Source organism: Triticum urartu, chromosome 5A (assembly GCF_056163025.1).
Source record: "Triticum urartu cultivar PI428250 chromosome 5A, HENAU_Tu73, whole genome shotgun sequence".
In the NCBI taxonomy this organism is placed as follows: domain Eukaryota; kingdom Viridiplantae; phylum Streptophyta; class Magnoliopsida; order Poales; family Poaceae; genus Triticum; species Triticum urartu.
Window position 1 is genome coordinate 443,681,770 of NC_141877.1, and position 23,281 is coordinate 443,705,050.

Genomic DNA, 23,281 nt, shown 5'->3' on the forward strand with positions numbered 1-23,281 from the left:
TTTTATGATACGGAGCCGCCGCCAAGCCCTAATCTCTCTCGGGAGGGCTGATCTGGAGTCCGTTCGGGGCTCCGGAGAGGGGGATTCGTCGCCGTCGTCATCATCAACCATCCTCCATCACCAATTTCATGATGCTCACCACCGTGCGTGAGTAATTCCATCGTAGGCTTGCTGGACGGTGATGGGTTGGATGAGATTTGTCATGTAATCGAGTTAGTTTTGTTAGGGTTTGATCCCTAGTATCCACTATGTTCTGAGATTGATGTTGCTATGACTTTGCTATGCTTAATGCTTGTCACTAGGGCCCAAGTGCCATGATTTCAGATCTGAACCTATTATGTTTTCATGAATATATGTGAGTTCTTGATCCTATCTTGCAAGTCTATAGTCACCTACTATGTGTTATGATCCGGCAACCCCGAAGTGACAATAATTGGGACCACTCCCGGTGATGACCATAGTTTGAGGAGTTCATGTATTCACTATGTGCTAATGCTTTGTTCCGGTTCTCTATTAAAAGGAGGCCTTAATATCCCTTAGTTTCCAATAGGACCCCGCTGCCACGGGAGGGTAGGACAAAAGATGTCATGCAAGTTCTTTTCCATAAGCACGTATGACTATATACGGAATACGTGCCTACATTACATTAATGAATTGGAGCTAGTTCTGTATCACCCTATGTTATGACTGTTACATGACGAACCGCATCCGGCATAATTATCCATCATTGAACCGGTGCCGACGAGCTTTCCATATACTGGTTCTCGCTTATTTACTTTTCCGTTGCTACTGTTACAATCACTACAAAATACCAAAAATATTACTTTTGCTGTCTTTACTTTTGTTACCGTTACCACCACTATCATATTACTTTGCTACTAAACACTTTGCTGCAGATATTAAGTTTCCAGGTGTGGTTGAATTGACAACTCAGCTGCTAATACTTGAGAATATTCTTTGGCTCCCCTTGTGTCGAATCAATAAATTTGGGTTGAATACTCTACCCTCGAAAACTGTTGTGATCCCCTATACTTGTGGGTTATCACCGGGCTGCCCACAAGGGTGGGGGAGCGCCCACCCCCCTGGGCACGCCTCCCTGCCTGGTGGACAGCCCGGAGACCCCCCTGACTTGTTCTCGACGCCAACACCTCTCATATATACCCAAACTTCTAGAAAGAAACCTAGATTGGAAGTTCTGCCACCGCAAGCCTCTGTAGCCACGAGAAATCAATCTAGGCCCTCTTCGGCACCCTGCCGGAGGGGGCCATCATCACCGGTGGCCATGGAGGAGTATCCCGGAGAGGCCATCATCGCCATGAAGGCCAAGGACCAGAGGGAGAACCTTTCCCCGTCCAGGGGGAGGCCATGGAGGAGGAAGAACAAGGGGGAGAACCTCTCCTCCTCTCTCTCGGTGGCGCCGGAGTGCCATCTGGAGGGGAACCATCGCCGCGTTAATCGTCTTCATCAACATCACCACCATCATCACCATCCTCATCTCTTTTACGCGGTCCACTCTCCCGCACCCCGCTGTAATCCCTACTTGAACATGGTGCTTTATGCCACCTATTATGATCCAATGATGTTGAAAGTGCGTTATATCGACTAGAGGGGGGTGAATAGGCGATTTTTATGAAAGTCTTCAAAACTTGGGAGTTATGAAGACAAACAGTGAAGATTATGCCTATTACTATGCAGCGGAAGTTAGATTACACTAGGCCAGCCATGGTCATGTATTCAATGGAGTGAAAGCAAAGTGACAAACAGCTTCAGTGTAATAAGGATCAAGTAGGAAGAAGTTATGAAGCCACACAGATCATGCATTCACGTTGTGAAGACAAATGATAAAGCAAGCACGCAATGACTTCACAATGAGTAACAGCAAGAGAAGGAAGTGAAGATGAAACCAGTGACTCGTTGAAGACAATGATATGTTGGACCAGTTCCAGTTGCTGTGACAACTGTACGTCTGGTTGGAGCGGCTAGGTATTTAAACCTTAGGACACACAGTCCCGGACACCCAGTCCTGAACACACAGTTCAGGACACCAAGTCCTCACCGTAATCTCCTTGAGCTAAGGTCACTTAGTCCTCGCCCAATCACTCTGGTAAGTCTTCAAGGTAGACTCCCAAACCTTCACAGACTTCGTTCACTGGCAATCCACAATGTCTCTTGGATGCTCTGAACGCGACGCCTAACCGTCTGGAGGATTCACAGTCCTGAAGTGTAATAAGTCTTCAGATCACACAGACAAGAAGACTTAAGTGATGCCCAATTTACTCTGGCTCTGGGTGGTTAGGGCTTTTCTCCTCACTAGGAATTTTCTCTCAAAGGCTTCGAGGTGGGTTGCTCTCAAACGACAAAAGCCGTGCACTGAAATCTGAGCAGCCAACCGTTTATGGTTGTGGGGGTGGGCTATTTATAGCCACTTGGCAACCCGACCTGATTTGTCCGAAATGACCCTGGGTCACTAAAGAACTGACACGTGTCTCAACGGTCAGATTTCGAACTCTCATGGCAACTTTACTTGGGCTACAAGCAAAGCTGACTTGTCCGGCTCTGGACAAGATTTGCTCTCATTGTCTTCACTCGAAGACATAGGTTTTTGATTTAGGCATCACTTAAGTCATTCTGACTTGTTCTCCTGGACCCCACTTAACAGTACGGTGGTTCCTATGACTCAACAAAAATAAAAAGAACTACGAAAGATCTAAGTCTTCGAGTTCCATAGGCTTCATAACGTGTCTTCTGTTGTCATAGTCTTCAATGTGAATATCTTCATATACCACCTTTGACATCAATGTCTTCATTCATTTTTAGGGGTCATCTCTGGTAGTAAACCGAATCAATGAGGGACTTCTACCTGTGTTTTCCTGCAATTCTCACAAACACATTAGTCCCTCAACTAGGTTTGTCGTCAATACTCCAAAACCAACTAGGGGTGGCACTAGATGCACTTACAATCTCCCCCTTTTTGGTGATTGATGACAAACTAGTTGAAGTTTTCAACGGGGAATATAAAGTGTGAAGTCTGTAAAGGAATTGTCATCATAAGTTGCAAGTGCTCCCCCTGAAGATGTGCATATAAGTTAATTTGCTTTTGGAATGCAAATGCACATGGTAGGTTGTACTTGTGGAGATCAGCTTCAGCTTATGATGACAATCTACTATGCATGTGAAAGTATATGAAGATAATAACATGCATAATAGAAAATGGACATCTGCAGAATGAGATGAGTGCGGAATTTATCGTCGCACATGCGGAATTTATCTTCGCAAAAGGAGTGGTAAAACAAGTAGCAGACGACCATCGAGTTTTAGTGTTTACAACTCAAAAGAACCAAATGAAGCAAAACAAGAGTTGCAAACACGAAGCAAGTATAACAAAACAAGGCACCCGCCCATATTGACCCGCTTGAAGATTATAAACATCATATGCTTCTCCCCCTTTTGTCAGGAATGACCAAAAAGGTTTGAAGACATAGAGTTTTCTGCGCGTTCCCAGGCGCAGCAGGGTCGGTGGAGTTGTTTGGCGGTGCTGAGCTTTGAGGTGCTGAAGCGGGTGGTGGTGAAGTAGCATCATCGTCTTCATCAATGATCCTCGCAGTGACGGTGGCAGCAGATGAGGAATACTCAGAGTCTTCAAGTGACGGTGTGTTGCGCATCACAGCCCTCCTAGGAGGTGTGGTGTCAAATTTGAAGCGCTCTGTGAAGCCATCCTCTACAAGTTCAGCTTCAGTGCAGATCATTGAGAGCCCTTTCCACGTACGACGGCAAGTCTCATGCGTAACGAAGGCATTCTTGGTGGCCAGGTTTCGAAGACGATTGACATCCACCAAGAGGCTCTTCATCTGACGTTTCAGTCAGTCGTGATGCCTATCTTGCTTTTGGTGAAGGGCCACAAGAAGCTCTCGGTCAGTGAGGACACGAGCACGCTTCTTGGGTCTTGGAGCGTTTGTGCTATCTGTGGCTTCAGTTGATGCTGGTGCACGTGTAGTGCCAGCCATAGGATAGACCCTGGACATGGCTTCAACTCCTTCAACATTCTGCGTGAAGCTCTGGTGTTCGGCATTCTGAAGACTTATTGGTTGCTTGGCAGGCTCAGGGTATATAGCTTCAACAGAGATATCCACATCTGGCAGGAAGATGCGATGGTTTCGGGCTGAGGGCTGATACAAAATTGTAGAGTGCAGTTTGATCAGCCTCATCACCCAAGGGGCATAGATTTTTAGACCAAATAAGTCCGAGCCTGATGCAGCAAGTTGTCATATGAAAAGATCCTGTGCATTGAAGCATTTGCCATGCATGATATAGAATATGAGAGTCTTCATTGCACCCTCAATCTTGGCATGTGGAGAGTGTCCCTTAATGGGCCAGAGAGTCCGCCGAATAATATGATATATGGTCCTGGGCAGATACTCTAGGTCTTCAACGAAGAACTCAGTTGGATAGGGTGCATCTTGAGGCAATGGCTTCATCATTGAGAGCATCTGACTCATATTGGGTTCAGGTCTCTGAAATATGCTCTCAATAGCTTCAGAATGAAGTTGACACCCTTCCTCGAAGAATTCGCCTGGAGTGGGCAGGCCAGTGAGCTCAATGATATTCAATGTATTGGCTTCATGATGGACATTTCCGGTCATCCACTCCAGGATCCAAGTCTTAGGATCTCTGTTGTAGCCTTTGATGTGGAGAGTGGCATAAAACTGAAGCAGAAGCTCTTCGTTCCAGTGCTCTTCATCAGTCACGAACGGCAGCAGACCCACTTGCCTGAAGCAGTCCAAAGCTTCCTCAAGACATGGTAGACCAGCAATAGCTTCAACCTCAAGGCGCTTGTGTGGGAAGATGTGACCTTGGTTGTATAAGATGCAAGAATAATAGCTGCGCTGTGAATAGCTCCAGAACCTGTCTGATACAATCCTTTCCCTTGAATAGGGGTTCTTGGAGCTATCGAAAAATGTGTTGTCTGCCTTGAAGCTGTTTACATCAAAGGAGCCAGGTGCTCATGCAGGACCTGGGAACCTTGGAAGCCTTGGGACTGGCTTCTGGACATGAGGCCTGTGCTCTATGTGATAGTCAAATTGTGGACCTGCAGCAGACTCAGGAACTGAAGTGTCTGGCTCAGTGGCTTCGCTGTCCGCCGAAGCATTTGGTGGGGCGGGCTCCACATTGGCTTCAGTGTTAGTAGTTTGAGGGACATCTTCAGGCACGTTCTCTTGTGGAACTGCATCTTGATGGAGCGAGGGAGTGAGTTCTGGAGGTGCTTCTTCATTGTCTTCGGCTGATGCAGCCGGAATTTCTGCAGACTGGACTTGAGGCCGTGGACCTTTGCGAAGCCTACGGAACGCAGACGACGCTTGTGGTGTTGGAGTGGGCTGGGCCTGAATGTCTTCTTCCTCCTGAGGGCGATCCGCCCATGACTCATCTTGTGCCATTGGCGTCAGAGGACGACCAATGCTGATGGGTTCGCTTGTTTCAAGCTGAGGAAGGGCTGCATCACCTTGCACATTGTCCTGATGACCAATGTCTTCAGCAGCTAGTGGGTTGGCTGCTAGAATATCTTCAGCGTCAGGTGCCTCTGTGGGAGCAGGCTCATGAACTGTTAGTCTTCTTTCTGCATTGGGGTGAATGATAGAAAGGGGTTCAACCATCAAGGGCTCTGTGGGAGCAGCCCTAGATTTCTTAGTCTTGCGCTTCTTTTTACTGGGGGCAGAAGGAGAGGCTTCATAGCTCTTCCTTTTTCTGGCTTCAGCTTCTGCAACTCTTGTCTTCTTTAGCTCTGAAGCTGTTGACCGGCTCTTTGGCTTCGAGCCAGTCGTGGCGGTTAGGAAGACAATGGAAGTGGCTGCTTGCCTTGATGCCTCTGGTTCACTCACAGCAGGCTGCTTCTTCTTCTTTGCGGCCATCTTGGGGTCGATGCCTGGACGCCCAAGTGCCTTGCGCTTTTCAGCCTCGTTGTAGGCTTGAACACATTTGTCAGCCAATGACTTCATCCTTTCACGCGAGCCTTGAGCTTCAGCACGCTTCTTCAGAAAGTTTTCTTTGAGATCATGCAGCATGATTTTGAAGCTTCTCACTTCCTGCACGCTGAGACTGGCCGTGTGCTTCTTGAACTGAGCTTTTTCGTGATCAATTTTCTGCTTCAGCTCAACAATGCGCTGAGCAATGGCCAGTTCTGAAGCAATTGCGCCTTGGAAGGCGACGCTGAGTCCAATAGGCAGCTGCAGATCATTGAAGCTTATATCTGGTGTGTCAAACCATTCATCGATGAAGTTGTGGATGATGGCGACATCAAAGAGAGGCAGATTGTTGAAGATTTCCGCTTCCTCCTTGCTTTTGATGAGCTGTTCTAGTGCGTCATCGCCCAGATCTTCATCGCTTGATAGATCAATGGCTTCACTGCGCAGAATGGCAGCAGCAGTGAGCTCTTTGCCTGTGTGTTGCTGGGGCTCCTTATCCTTCAGGGGCTTGGAGATGCGGGATACATCTTCAGACTGCACACTGACTTCAGGAGGTGCAGTTTTCAATGGCTTCTCCCTTGAGATTTTTGAGGCAGGGGCTGGCTTCGAAGCTTTTGGTTTCTTTGTCTGCTTTGGCTTCGGCATAGCAGGAGCTTCATCAGACTCTGAATCAGCTGGAGGGTCATTCACAGCAGTCCCTTGGACTAAGATGTGGGTGATCAGGCCCTCAAGATTGGCAAACGGACCGATGATATTGGGTTCCGCATCGCGTGTGCCATCTGCCCTTGGTGAGGAGGGACCAGGATTGAAGTCAAGCCCAAATTTCTTCTTGTTTAGCTTCGCAGACTGTTGAGCAAACTGAAAGTTGCGTTTGAAGAGATTGTCGTCACGACACCAGAGAAGTGACGATGGATGTGCATCATCAGGCTGTGGTCCTCGGACCATGCATGGGTAGAAGCCTTGAGCAATGGCTTCATCTCTGGTTCTGGGTACAAGGTTCTTGTATAAGATATCCCCCCATGGACTCTTGATTGCATTCTTTTCAGCATACTCCTGGGTGACGAAGCGGTATTTGAACCACTGTTCTGTCCAATAGCGTCGAATCCATTGGATTCGGGTTTTGCGCTGCCCATAGCTCTCTTCTGGATCTGTTTTGTACATTTCTGCCAAGTCTTCAGGCAGATCCTTGGAAGTTCCCTCACGTCTCTGTCTGCCCCCCTTTCTTGCTATTGCAACTGAAGCCATAAACTTTAACTTGAAAGGCTTCAAAACTTTCAAAGGCTTCAAAGGCTTTCTTTTTTTGGACAAACAGGAACTGGCTTCAGGAGAGTTTATGTGATGCTGTAGGAATTCTGCAAATGAATGCAGACTATGAGAACCGAAGGATTCTCCCACGGACATGTACCTGTGACAGCATTAAGGTTCGAGGGAAGGGGAAGAGGTCATATGCATTCTCAGAAGGTTTTGAAGATTAATCAGTTTAGAAGACATTGACCTCATTGTGCGAAGACATTCACTTATAGATAAGAAGTTGGTTCCAGATTTGTACGAACCCATAGATCAGTACAAGTGAGGAATCTAACTACTTTATGAAGCACAAGTGAATATACTAGGCATGTTATGAGATGCAGCGAGAGATCTAACTGGTGTGAAGAGAAACTTCTTATGGTTGAAAGTGACAGAACCCAGAGATCAAAAGAGGCTGTAAAAGGAAGTTTTATTTACCACACTGGAACTGCTAGACGGAAGGAAGTTGATGCCGAGCAGTTCAGTCCTCCGTGCCCTAACTTGGCGACGGAAAACACCTACGACGACGGCGGAGAGGATGATGTCCGCGGTCGGCGTGAGGACGGCGTTGGAGAGGTCGCAGCAGCGAAGCGCTTCGTCTCCGGCGTCGTCGAGTGCTAGCGGTGGCGCTAGGGTTCGTGCGAGGATGGAAGAAGGAGATAATGACTGAGGTAAGTGTGAATTTATAGACTCAGAGGCGGCACTGTGCTATTACGCAGGTGCCCCTGGCGGTTCGCATTTGAGGCACGCGTGGCCAGTTAGCGGAAGTTTGGGATTTGTTCCACGTCCCACGCACGCCTAAATTGTCGGGCGGTCGTTCCTACTTCTCCGGATCTTATGTGGAGGAATGAGAATTAAAAACGGACTTTTATGGTTGTCTCTATGTCTTCAGCTGACAAGGACATAGTGAAGACATTCGACAGTTTCAACAGAATGCATATGACTTAGAGAGATAGAGTTTGAGATAGAAAGCATAGAGTGGTTAGGGTCCGATCACATTCACTTAGTTCAAAAGATTCAACCAAGAAGACATAGCTATAAGTGAATGCTGTAGAGGATAGAACACTTAGAGCATATATATATATATAATCATCGTAGTGAAGATAATCATGAAGACATGTTAAGTTCGAAGCCAAACCAATGTGAAGATATTGCAAGGTAACGCCATGAGTTAAACACTTCAAAATGGAACGTTTGGTGGTGGCGTTACCACCGTATAGGAAGTATTAGACCCAGACACGGCGCACAATTATTGTGGCGCTCCGAAGTCAAATTCCACATTAATGTATTCACACTTAGAATGTATGTCTTCATTGATTGAAGATATACTTTACTTTGTGCGTTGCACATCTAAGTCATCAATATGCATAAGTGTTAGGATGTGCCCCTGATCACAGGACATTTGAGGATTCCAAGATATTTAGCTCACACCGTAACTTGCAAAACCTCTTCTCATCCAAGGGCTTGGTGAAGATATCTGCCAATTGCTCTTCAGTGTTGACGTGTATGATATCAATGTCTTCCTTCACAACATGATCTCTGAGAAAGTGATGGCGAGTTTCAATGTGCTTTGTCTTCGAGTGCTGAACTGGGTTGTTGGCAATCTTGATGGCGCTTTCGTTGTCGCAGTAAAGTGGCACTTGCTTCAGATGAATGCCATAATCCTTGAGTGTTTGCTTCATCCACAGAAGCTGAGCGCAGCAAGATCCAGCAGCAATGTATTCAGATTCAGCAGTGGAGAGAGATACACAGTTCTGCTTCTTTGAAGACCAACATACAAGTGATCGTCCCAGAAAGTGACATGTGCCTGATGTAGACTTGCGATCAACTTTGTCACCAGCATAATCAGCATCCGAAAATCCAACCAAATCAAACTCTAAGCCCTTTGGATACCATAATCCTAGAGTTGGGGTGTGAGCCAAATATCGAAGAATTCGCTTCACAGCTAAGTGATGCGACTCCTTTGGTGCCGCTTGAAATCGAGCACACATGCAAACACTAAGCATGATATCTGGCCTAGATGCACATAAAGAAAGCAAAGACCCAATCATGGAGCGGTATACCATTTGATCGAACTCTTTACCATTGTCGTCAGGACCTAGATGATGTTTGGCTGGCATTGGTGTTGTGAAGCCTTTGCAGTCTTGCATACCGAACTTCTTCAGGCAATCTTTGAGATACTTCTCTTGAGATATGAAGATGCCATTGCGCTATTGTTGGATTTGAAGTCCAAGAAAGAACTTTAGCTCCCCCATCATGGACATCTGATATTGCTCTTGCATCATATATCCAAACTCTTCACTGTACTTCCGATTTGTGCAGCCGAAGATAATGTCATCCACATATATTTGGCACACAAACAGTTCACCATCGTATGTCTTCGTGAAAAGAGTGGGATCCAGGGAACCAGGTATGAAGCCTTTGCTCTTCAGAAAGTACTTGAGTGTATCATACCAGGCCCTAGGGGCTTGTTTGAGGCCATACAGTGCCTTGTTGAGCTTGTATACCATATCAGGATGTTTTGGATTTTTAAAACCAGGTGGTTGTGCAACATACACTTCTTCTTCAATCTTGCCATTGAGAAAGTCACTTTTCACATCCATTTGATATAGAAGTATGTTATGATGATTTGCATAGGCCAGCAGTATGCGTATGGCTTCAAGCCTAGCCACAGGAGCAAAAGTTTCATCGAAGTCAATGCCCTCTACTTGAGTATATCCTGGAGCAACGAGACGAGCTTTGTTTCTGAAAACTTGACCATGCTCATCTTGCTTGTTGCGGTATATCCATTTGGTGCCTATTATGTTGTGCTTCTGTGGATCGGGACGCTTAACCAGTTCCCATACATTATTCAGCTCAAACTGTTGAAGCTCTTCTTGCATAGCTTGAATCCATTCAGGTTCCATGAAGGCTTCTTCAACTTTCTTGGGTTCTGATATTGAGACGAATGCGAAATGCCCACAGAAGTTTGCTAGCTGAGTTGCCCTTGAACGAGTGAGTGGACCAGGTGCATTGATGCTGTCAAGTATTCTGTCAATCTGCACTTCATTTGCAACACGAGGATGTATAGGGCGAAGACTTTGCTCTTGCTGATCTGCGTTGTTGTTTGGAGGAATGTCTTCATGCTGAGCATTGTCTTCATGTTGATCAGGTGCTGAGATGATGAGTTCTTCTTCAGGATGAGCTTCAGAAGGCATAATCTCTCCAGTTACCATAAGCTTGATTGATTCACTAGCTGGGACTTCATCTAGCACATTTGGCAGTTGCTCTCTTTGTGAACCATTTGTTTCATCAAACCGCACATCCACTGTTTCGACCACTTTGTAATGGAAGAGATTGAAGACTCTGTAGGAGTGTCAATCCTTTCCATATCCAAGCATAAAGCCCTCATGTGCTTTTGGTGCAAACTTTGAGGTGTGATGTGGGTCCTTGATCCAGCACTTTGCGCCAAATACTCTGAAGTAACTGACATTTGGCTTCTTGCCAGTTAGGAGTTCATAAGATGTCTTGTTCAGAAGCTTGTGAAGATAAACACGATTGATTGTATGGCATGCAGTATCAATGGCTTCAGTCCAGAATTTTCTTGGAGTCTTGTATTCATCTAGCATTGTTCTGGCCATTTCAATGAGTGTTCTGTTCTTGCGTTCGATGACGCCATTCTGCTGTGGCGTGTACGGAGCTGAGAATTCATGTGTGATGCCCAAGGTATCAAGATATGTATCAAGGCCAGTGTTCTTGAATTCAGTGCCATTGTCACTTCTAATGTGCTTTATCTTGGCGCCAAAATTGTTCATAGCTCGATTGGCGAAGCGTCTGAAGACATCCTGCACTTCAGTCTTGTAAAGGATTATGTGTACCCAAGTATATCTAGAGTAATCATCAACAATGACGAAGCCATAGAGGCAAGCAGTAGTAGTAAAAGTTGAGTAGTGAGTGGGACCGAAAAGATCCATGTGGAGCAGTTCGAAGGGTTGTGTAGTAGTCATGATTGTCTTCGAATGATGTTTTGCCCTTGTCATCTTCCCTGCTTCACAGGCACCACATAAATGATCTTTCTTGAACTTGACGCCCTCGATGCCTATGACATGCTTCTTCTTCGCAAGGGTGTGGAGGTTCCTCATGCCAGCATGCCCAAGCCTCCGATGCCAAAGCCAGCATTCTGAAGCTTTTGCAAGAAGGCATACCGCAAGTTGTGGTCCTGCTGAGAAATCTACCACGTACAAATCACCTTTCCGATACCCTTCAAACACTAGAGATTTGTTAGATTCCATTAGCATCAGGCAGCGATATTTTCCAAACATTACAATCATATTTAGATCGCAAAGCATTGAGACAGACATTAAGTTGAAGCCAAGGGATTCAACAAGCATGACTTTATCCATGTGTTGATCCTTTGAGATTGCAACTCTACCTAGACCCAATACCTTAATTTTACCAGTGTCAGCAAATGTGATGTGGCTCTTGTCGGATGGACGTAATGTTGAGTCCATAAGAAGGCTTCTTCTGCCAGTCATGTGATTTGTACACCCACTGTCAATAATCCATTCTGAAGATTTTGAAGTCGCTGGTGTCGTACCCTACAGTACAGTTAGGGGGATAGGCTTCACGAAGAGAATTGTGAAGCATAAACATTTGACGAACCAGTGGGTTATGAAAACTTAAATCCAGATTGGGACTAATAGGGAGAGTAGCATGCGCTTCAGGAACGAAGTACATATTGATCCCATTCGGGCATTTTATCTTGCGCCCTACAAGATTTTTAAGGTCCCCAGCAATAGCATCAGAAGATTTTGTTTTTCTGCTGGAGACCTTTGCCTGCAAAAGAGAGTTAAGCTTTCTTAACCACCCACATCTTCAAGGGTGGCTTAGAAGCAATAAGTCTAAGTGCAGCATCTGAGAATTTTGGCTTTGAAGCCTTAGCAAACAGTCTAGCAGGTGGACAATAATACTCATAGGAATAAGCAGAATAATTTTTGGTCACATGAACACAGTTCGATGAACCACCCTCATACTCATGTGCCTGAGTATGGTTTCCCTGCAAAACATTTGTGTTAGTGTGACTCAGGTGAGTCCTCTGTTTGTATGAAGCCATTGGACCGTATGAAGCCTTTGGTCTGAGATTTGTCTTCTTCAAGTGAGGTGTCATGAAGACATTCACAGGAAGATTTTCCACACACTTTTTGGAAACCCAGATCTTCTTCATAGGAGGTCCATTCCTGCAGTTAGTACCAATGTACCTGGCAAACACTTCACCATTCTGATTCTTAAACAGTTTATAGTTTGCATCAAAGGATTCATCAATGATAATGGGGTTAGCACAAGTGAAGCCAGATAAGTTGGATGGATCTGCTGAAAGTTCCTTTGCAGCAACCCATGTGGTTTTGGGGTACTACTCAGGTTTCCAGTAAGAGCCATCTGCATTGATTTTCCTCACAAATCCAACACCCTCTTTCCTAGGGTTTCGATTCAGGATCTGCTTCTTGAGGACATCACATAGTGTCTGATGTCCTTTAAGACTTTTGTACATCCCCGTTTCAAGCAATGTCTTCAACATAGCATTCTCATCAGCAATAGCAGTGGTATCCTCAGCAGAGGGGTTAGTTACCACGTCAACAGTTGAAGATATTGCAACAGCAGTAGAAGTGGAACATTCAGCAACAGAATTAGCATTATCACGCTCAATGCATTTAAGACATGGTGGTTCAAATCCTTCCTGAGCGGGACTGATCTATTCGGAGCGAACTGACTCGTTTTCCTTTTGAAGATCTTCATGAGCCACCCTCAATTTCTCAAGTTCTTGCTTCCTTTGAAGATAATCATAGGAAAGCTTTTCATGAGTTGTTGAGAGAGTATCATGACGATCTTCAAGTTCCTGATACTTAACGTGAAGGTTTTTTATGTCTTCAATTAAGGATTCAGATCGAGTCATTTCAGCACCCAACAGATCATCGCTTCTGTCTAACAGTTTTTGAATATGTTCCATAGCTTTCTGTTGTTCAGTTGCAATTTTAGCAAGTGTTTTGTAGCTAGGTTTTGAATCACATTCAGAGTCATCGTCACTAGATGTTTCATAGCGAGTAGTGTGTGTGTTTACCTTGGCACCGCGTGCCATGAAGCAGTAGGTAGGAGTGGAGTCATTCTTGTCATTTGCGTTGGTGTCGGTGATGCAGTCATTGTCTTCAGTGTTGAAGATGGACTTGGCGACGTATGCTGTAGCCAGACTCACAATGCCAGAATCAGACTCCTCCTCAGACTCCACCTCTGCCTCCTCAGATGCGGACTCCTCCTCTGAATCCATCTCCTTTCCAACAAACGCACGTGCCTTGCCAGATGAGCTCTTCTTGTGCGATGAAGACTTGGAAGAAGACTTTGAGTATTTCTTCTTCTTCTTGTCGTCAGAATCATATTCCTTGCTCTTCTTCTTCCTTCTGTTCTCATTGTCCCACTGTGGACACTCAGAGATGAAGTGTCCAGTTTTCTTGCACTTGTGACATATTTTCTTCTTGTAGTCGTGAGCAGAAGCTTCATCATTCCTTGAGCTTGATCGAGAAGATTTTCTGAAGCCTTTCTTCTTGGTGAATTTTTGGAACTTCTTCACTAGCATCGCAAGTTCTCTTCCAATGTCTTCAGGATCATCAGAACTGCAGTCAGATTCTTCTTCAGATGAGGAGACAGCTTTTGCCTTCAAGGCGCGAGTTCGCCCATAGTTTGGACCGTAGATATCTCTTTTCTCAGAAAGCTAAAACTCGTGTGTGTTGAGCCTCTCAAGTATGTCAGACGGATCGAGTGTCTTGAAATCAGGATGTTCTTGAATCATCAGGGCCAGGATGTCAAACGAACTATCAAGTGATCTCAGCAGCGTTTTGACGATTTCATGTTTGGTGATTTCAGTGGCGCCGAGGGCTTGAAGCTCATTTGTGAAGTCAATGAGTCTATCAAATGTGTGCTGGACATTCTCATTGTCATTTCGCTTGAAGTGGTTGAAGAGATTGCGAAGGACACTGATTCGTTAATCTCTCTGGGTTGAGATGCCTTCATTGACCTTGGAGAGCCAGTCCCAGACCAGTTTGGATGTCTTCAAGGCACTCACACGGCCATACTGTCCTTTGGTCAGATGACCACAGATGATGTTCTTGGCAGTAGAGTCCAGTTGAACGAATTTCTTGACATCAGCAGCAGTGACACCTTCTCCAGCCTTGGGAACGCCGTTCTCGACGACATACCATAGGTCGACGTCAATGGCTTCAAGATGCATGCGCATCTTATTCTTCCAGTAGGGATATTCAGTTCCATCGAAGACGGGGCACGCAGCGGAGACTTTGATTATCCCTGCAGTCGACATAGCTAAAACTCCAGGTGGTTAAACCGAATCACACAGAACAAGGGAGCACCTTGCTCTGATACCAATTGAAAGTGCGTTATATCGACTAGAGGGGGGGGTGAATAGGCGATTTTTATGATAGTCTTCAAAACTTGGGAGTTATGAAGACAAACAGTGAAGATTATGCCTATTGCAGCGGAAGTTAGATTACACTAGGCCAGCCATGGTCATGTATTCAATGGAGTGAAAGCACAGTGACAAACAGCTTCAGTGTAATAAGGATCAAGTAGGAAGAAGTTATGAAGCCACACAGATCATGCATTCACGTTGTGAAGACAAATGATAAAGCAAGCACACAATGACTTCACAATGAGTAACAGCAAGAGAAGGAAGTGAAGATGAAACCAGTGACTCGTTGAAGACAATGATATGTTGGACCAGTTCCAGTTGCTGTGACAACTGTACGTCTGGTTGGAGCGGCTAGGTATTTAAACCTTAGGACACACAGTCCCGAACACCCAGTCCTGAACACACAGTTCAGGACACCAAGTCCTCACCGTAATCTCCTTGAGCTAAGGTCACTTAGTCCTCGCCCAATCACTCTGGTAAGTCTTCAAGGTAGACTCCCAAACCTTCACAGACTTCGTTCACTGGCAATCCACAATGTCTCTTGGATGCTCTGAACGCGACGCCTAACCGTCTGGAGGATTCACAGTCCTGAAGTGTAATAAGTCTTCAGATCACACAGACAAGAAGACTTAAGTGATGCCCAATTTACTCTGGCTCTGGGTGGTTAGGGCTTTTCTCCTCACTAGGAATTTTCTCTCAAAGGCTTCGAGGTGGGTTGCTCTCAAACGACAAAAGCCGTGCACTGAAATCTGAGCAGCCAACCGTTTATGGTTGTGGGGGTGGGCTATTTATAGCCACTTGGCAACCCGACCTGATTTGTCCAAAATGACCCTGGGTCACTAAGGAACTGACACGTGTCTCAACGGTCAGATTTCGAACTCTCATGGCAACTTTACTTGGGCTACAAGCAAAGCTGACTTGTCCGGCTCTGGACAAGATTTGCTCTCATTGTCTTCACTCGAAGACATAGGTTTTTGATTTAGGCATCACTTAAGTCATTCTGACTTGTTCTCCTGGACCCCACTTAACAGTACGGTGGTTCCTATGACTCAACAAAAATAAAAAGAACTACGAAAGATCTAAGTCTTCGAGTTCCATAGGCTTCATAACGTGTCTTCTGTTGTCATAGTCTTCAATGTGAATATCTTCATATACCACCTTTGACTTCAATGTCTTCATTCATTTTTAGGGGTCATCTCTGGTAGTAAACCGAATCAATGAGGGACTTCTACCTGTGTTTTCCTGCAATTCTCACAAACACATTAGTCCCTCAACTAGGTTTGTCGTCAATACTCCAAAACCAACTAGGGGTGGCACTAGATGCACTTACAGATGTGTTGCCATCCTATGATGTTTTGAGTAGATATCCTTTGTCTTTGGGTTGATTGATGATCTAGATTGGTACGAGTTGTATGTTTTATTTTGGTGTTGTCCTATTGTGCCCTCCATGTCGCGCAAGCGTGAGGGATTCCCATTGTAGGGTGTTACAATACATTCATGATTCGCTTATAGTGGGTTGGTGAGTGATTAAAACACAAACCCGAGTAAGGGGTTGTTGCGTATGGGATAAAGGGGACTTGATGCTTTAATGCTATGGTTGGGTTTTACCTTAATGATCTTTAGTAGTTGCGGATGCTTACTAGAGTTCCAATCATAAGTGCATATGATCCAAGAAGAGAAATTATGTTAGCTTATGCCTCTCCCTCATATGAAATTGCAATGACAACTATCGGTCTTGTTAACAATTGCATAGGACAATTCCGCACACCGATCCACCATTATTCCACACTCGCTATTTATAATACTTAGTAATATATTCTAACTTTATGATAACAGCACCTACTTTTATATTTTAGCTCTCCGATATCATGCAAAGTTATCCTCTTCATACCGACAACGTAATTTTATTTCTCGTTGCTAGTTGGAAGCAAACGTCCGGTATACGTAGAGTCGTATCAGTGGTAGATAGGGCTTGAGAGAATATTGATCTTACCTTTAGCTCCTTGTGGGTTCGACACTCCATACTTATCACTTCCACCTTTGGAAATTGCTACGATGATTCCCTGCACTTGGGGATTATCATGTCCCGTTGCAACGCGCGGGGTATTCATCTAGTATTCATAATATTGATGCTAAAAGATGCAAAATTGAAAATGATAGTGCAACATATTTGTGGCACTACCATTTAGGTCATATTGGTGTAAAGCGCATGAAGAAACTCCATACGGATGGATTTTTGGAATCACTTGATTATGAATCATTTGATACTTGCGAACCATGCCTCATGGGCAAAATGACTAAAACTTCGTTCTCTGGAACAATGGAGCGAGCCAAAGACTTATTGGAAATAATACATACCGATGTATGCGGTCCGATGAGTGTTGAGGCACGCGGCGGGTACCGTTATTTTCTGACCTTCACAGATGATTTGAACAGAGATGGGTATATCTACTTAATGAAACACAAGTCTGAAACATTTGAAAAGTTTAAGGAATTTCAGAGTGAAGTGGAAAATCATTGTAACAAGTAAATAAAGTTTCTATGTTCTGATCGCGGAGGTGAATATTTGAGTTACGAGTTGCTTTCATTTAAAACAATGTGGAATAGTTTCACAACTCACACCACCTGGAACACCACAACGTAATGGTGTGTCTGAACATTGTAACCGTACTTTATTAGATATGATGCGATCAATGATGTCTCTTACCGATTTACCACTACCGTTTTTGGGTTATGCATTAGAGACAGCTGCATTCATGTTAAATAGGGCACCATCTAAATTCGTTGAGACGACACCGTATGAACTGTGTTGGGGATATAACTACTGGGTATGAACCGCCTAGGAGGGGCCGGTTCATACCACTGGCGACCTATCAGTGAGAATTGTGGGTCATAGCAAGCCTATTGACGGCCCAAGACCCAGAGGCGACTTGAGGCCCAAGAGGATGAACCGCCACATGTATAACTTGTATTGTAAGCCAAGCTTAGTTAGTCACTGAGCCGGACACGTTGTGTATGAGCCGGTCGGGACTCTGTAAGCCATCGGGCATCAACCTTTGTATATAAAGGGGTGACCCGGCGGCGGGTTAACTCAAGAAACAACAAGTTGAGAACCAGGTCAAGCGTATTTGCTCCCTGGTAATCGAAACCCAAGCAATACAACCCCAAACTAGAGTAGGCCTTTACCTCCACCGTGAGGGGCTGAACCAGTACTATAAACTTGATGACCCACAAGTATAGGGGATCAATTGTAGCTCTTTTGGATAAGTAAGAGTGTCGAACCTAACAAGGAGCAGAAGGAAATGACAAGTAATTTTCAGTAAGGTAATGTCTGCAAGTGCTGAAATTGTAAGTAGTAGAGTAGTTTGATAGCAAGATAATTTGTAACGAGCAAGTAACAATAATATTAACAAGTATGCAGCAAGGTAGCCCAATCCTTTTGAGGCAAAGGACAAGCCAAAACGGTCTCTTATGATAAGCAAAGCATTCTTGAGGGTAAACGGGAATTTCATCTAGTCACTTTCATCATGTTGGTTTGATTTGCGTTCGCTACTTTGATAATTTGGTATGTGGGTGGACCGGTGCTTAGGTTCTATTCTTACTTGAACAAACCTCCTACTTATGATTAACCCTCCCGCAAGCATCCGCAACTACGAGAAAAGTATTAAGAATAAATTCTAACCATAGCATTAAACTCTAGGATCCAATCGGTCCCTTACGGAGTAGTGCATATACTGGGCTTTAAGTTTCTGTCACTCTCGCAACCCACCATCTATTTACTACTCCACAATGCATTCCCTTAGGCCCAAATATGGTGAAGTTTCATGTAGTCGACGTTCACATGACACCACTAAGGGAATAACAACATACATACTATCAAAATATCGAACACATATCAAGTTCACATGATTAGTTGCAACATGATTTCTCCCGTGACCTGAAGAACAAAAGTAACTACTCACAAATGATAAACATTCTCATGATAAGAGGAGTATTAAATACCATATTGGATATGAACATATAATATTCCACCAAATAAACCATATAGTTATCAACTACAAGATGTAATCAACACTACTAGTCACCCACAAGCACCAATCTATAGTTCCAGTAACAAGATTGAATACAGGAGATGAACTAGGGTTTGAGATGAGATGGTGTTGTTGAAGATGTTGATTGAGATTGCCCTCCCCAAGATGAGAGAGTTGTTGGTGATGATAACGACGATGATTTCCCCCTCCGGGAGGAAAGTTCCCCCGGCAGAATCGCTCTACCGGAGGGCAAAAGTGCTCCTGCCCAAGTTCTGCCTCGAGACGGCGGCGCTCTGTCCCGAAAGTCTTCTCCTTAATTTTTTAGGTCAAAATCACTTATATACCAGAAGATGGGAACCAAAGGTGGGCCGAGGAGGCCACAACCCACCAGGGCACGCTAGGAGGGCCTGCCGCGCCCAGGTGGGTTGTGCCCACCTGGTGGCCCCCCTATGGTGTTTATTGGCTCCAATAATTCTTAAATAATTCATAAAAAATCCTCGTGGAGTTTCAGCTCATTTGGAGTTGTGTAGAATAGGTGGCCTGACGTAGCTTTTCCAGATCCAGATTTCCAGCTGCCGAAATTCTCCCTCTTGGTGTGTACCTTGCAAATTATGAAAGAAAAGGCATTAGAATTACTCCAAAAGCATTATTATGGATAAAAACATTGTAACTAATAGTAAGAAAACATGATGCAAAATGGACGTATCAACTCCCCCAAGCTTAGACCTCGCTCGTCCTCAAGCGAAAACCGAAATCGAAAAACATGTCCACATGCTTTGAGAGAGAGGTGTCGATAAAAAAATACGGACATAGAAGCATCATGTTGATTATTACAACAACAACAAAATTAAACATAGGACTTTTATGATACACTTCTCATGAATAAGTAATAGTTCATCACACAATCGAAGTATAAAGCAAAAACTCTATTAGAAACCAACAAACTATGTTCTCAGTCAACTTTGCAACTACAATTCGTCATCTTCTCTGAAAGGGTCACATGTCAGATCCTTTTAAGCAAGCCCACATACTCAACCATCATATAGTCTTCTATGATTGCTAACACTCACCTCATACCCATGAGCAAAACATTTCAACCGGACACATAGAAAGATAGGGGCTTATAGTTTCGCCTCCCAACATACTCACCTCAAGGGTGATGTCAACAATAATAACTCATGCTATCTATATTCAACTGGACATATGTGCCTAGATCTTTCATCACCACATGATGCTTGCCAAAAGAGCAAATAAAAAGGAATAGAAGGAAAACTTTGACTCTTTGCATAAAAGTAAATACATAAACGTAAAAGATAGGCCCTTCACAGAGGGAAGCAGAGGTTGCCATGCGCTTATTTGTTTGCTTGCTCAATCCCTTAGTGCAAGAGAACGTCACGTTGTATTGCCCCTTAAGATGACAACCTTTATTATGCAGTCTGTCGATTTTATTCTTTTTCATCCAAGTTCGTACAATGCTCAATTTTCTCTTACACTAAATGATCTCACATATTTAGAAGCAATTTTTATTGCCTTTTTGCACTGATGACAACTTACTTGAGGGATCTTGTTCAATCCCTAGGTAGGTATGGTGGACACTCGAAAAATATTTGGGTTTAAGGGTTTCTGGATGCACAAGTAGTATCTCTACTTAGTGCGGAATTTTGGCTAGCAAAGATGGGGGCAAGCACCACATGTTAAAGGATCTCTGACAATATGACTTCTATGTGAATATAGACAAACATAAACCATTACGTTGTCTTCCTTGTCCAACGTCAACAATTTTGGCATATAATATTTTGATGAGGGCTCTGATGTCTACTACGCAACCTTCTCCTTGTAGACGTTGTTGGGCCTACAAGTGCACAGGTTTGTAGGATAGTAGCAAATTTCCCTCAAGTGGATGACCTAAGGTTTATCAATCTGTAGGAGGCGTAGGATGAAGATGGTCTCTCTCAAGCAACCCTGCAACCAAATAACAAAGAGTCTCTTGTGTCCCCAACACACCCAATACAATGGTAAATTGTATAGGTGCACTAGTTCGGCGAAGAGATGGTGATACAAATGCAATATGGATGGTAGATAAAGGTTTTTGTAATCTGAAAATATAAAAACAGCAAGGTAGCAAATGGTAAAAGTGAGCGTAAACGGTATTGCAATGATAGGAAACAAGGCCTAGGGTTCATACTTTCACTAGTGCAAGTTCTCTCAACAATAATAACATAATTGGATCATATAACTATCCCTCAACATGCAACAAAGAGTCACTCCAAAGTCACTAATCGTGGAGAACAAACGAAGAGATTATGGTAGGGTACGAAACCACCTCAAAGTTATTCTTTCCAATCAATCCATTGGGCTATTCCTATAAGTGTCAGAAACAGCCCTAGAGTTCATACTAGAATAACACCTTAAGACACAAATCAACCAAAACCCTAATGTCACCTATATACTCCAATGTCACCTCAAGTATCCGTGGGCATGATTATACGATATGCGTCACACAATCTCAAATTCATCCAACCAACACAAAGTACTTCAAAGAGTGCCCCAAAGTTTCTACCAGAGAATCACGACGAAAACGTGTGCCAACCCCTATGCATAGGTTCATGGGCGGAACCCGCAAGTTGATCACCAAAACATACATCAAGTGAATCACGTGATATCCCATTGTCACCACAGATACGCTCGACAATACATACATCAAGTGTTCTCAAATGTTTAAAGACTCAATCCGATAAGATTACTTCAAAGGGAAAACTCAATTCATTACAAGAGAGTAGAGGGGGAGAAGAAACATAAGATCCAACTATAATAGCAAGGCTCGCGATACATCAAGATCGTGCCAAATCAAGAACACGAGAGAGAGAGAGATCAAACACATAGCTACTGGTACATACCCTCGGCCCTAAGGGTGAACTACTCCCTCCTCGTCATGGAGAGCGCCTGGATGATGAAGATGGCCACAGGTAAGGGTTCCCCCCTCCGGCAGGGTGCCGGAACAAGGTCCCGATTGGTTTTTGGTGGCTACAGAGGCTTGCGGCGGCGGAACTCCCGATCTATTCTCTTCTCTAGAAGTTTTAGGTTACGTGAGTATATATGGGTGCAGGAAGTACGTCGGTGGAGCTTTGTGGGGCCCACGAGGCAGGGGGCGCGCCCTAGGGGGGTGGGCGCTCCCCCCAAACTCGTGGGCACCTCCCTTCTCTCCTGACGTGGGGTCCAAGTCCATCCGGTAGCTTTCCTTCCAAAAATAACTTCTCCAGTTGATTTCGTTCCGTTTCGACTCCGTCTGATATTCCTTTTCTTCAAAACACTGAAATAGGCAAAAATAGCAAATCTGGGCTGGGCCTTCGGTTAATAGGTTAGTCCCAGAAGTAATATAAAAGTGGAAAATAAAGCCCAGTGTTGCCCAAAACAGTAGATAATATAGCATGGAGCAATCAAAAATTATAGATACGTTGGAGACGTATCAGGCTCACAATCCCAAAAGATTTCTAGGATAGTATATTTATATGTGAATCTTCCCTTCCCTTATTAATTCTTTCATGAGTTGCATCACCGACCAATGCTATGTTTGTCAATCTCTAATAAAATTTTCTTACTTATACTTTTCGTTGTGTGGTGCCATTACCTACCATAGGGTTAGTATATGATCTTATTGATTTATTTCCTTTCTTTTGTTTGTTTGCTTTCTTTCTTTTTTTCTTTTCTTTCCTTTTTTATTTCTTTATTTGCAACATGAAAGTAAAGATAGTAAAAACTCAAACTAACTTTATTATATAACTTGCACACGATAACAATGGTAGATCACTAAGCAAACTCCAAAAGAAGAAAAAGATCAAACTAAACTTTATTCATCTAAGCAAAAGATTGAACTAAGATAAGCAAAAATATAGTGGGATGATACGATACCGGGGCACCTCCTCCAAGCTTGGCGGAAGCCAATGGGAGTGCCCATACCCGATAATCAGTTCTCCTTTGGTGGTGAAGAAGGTGATGGTGGTGATGAAGCGATCTTGTCTTTAAGGGTCAAGAGATCCTGCAGCCGATGGATGACGCTCCGGAGATAGGTGATATGCTCTTGATGCAGAATATTTTCGCGAGTGAGATACTTATTTTGTATGTGAACTGTTTCAAAGACACGAAAAGCTTCAATCTCGGCAGGAGTAAGGTGAGTAAGATAGGGTTTAATGATATCTTCCTCCTCCTCCTCGGCCAACATTGCTTGTGTTGCCATCGGGGATGGATCTACAGTAGTTTCCTGGCCCTTGTCTCCCTTGATAGCGTCTGTGGGATCCTCCCTCTTCGTCTCGATCTTCATCAGCCAAGAATCTTCTTCCATGTGGTTGGAGGAGCAGGAAGACATGATCTGACCAGAAACAACAGGAAAAGAGAATAGAGGATTTTCTTCGCGATACGGTGGCTAACAGGTTAGAAAAGTATATATAGATTTTTTTATCTTGGAGGACAAGCATATGGAAGAAAAATGGAGTACAGGAGGTATCCTAGGTGGGCACAACCCACCTGGGCACGCAGGCAAGCCTGGCGCGCCCTGGTGT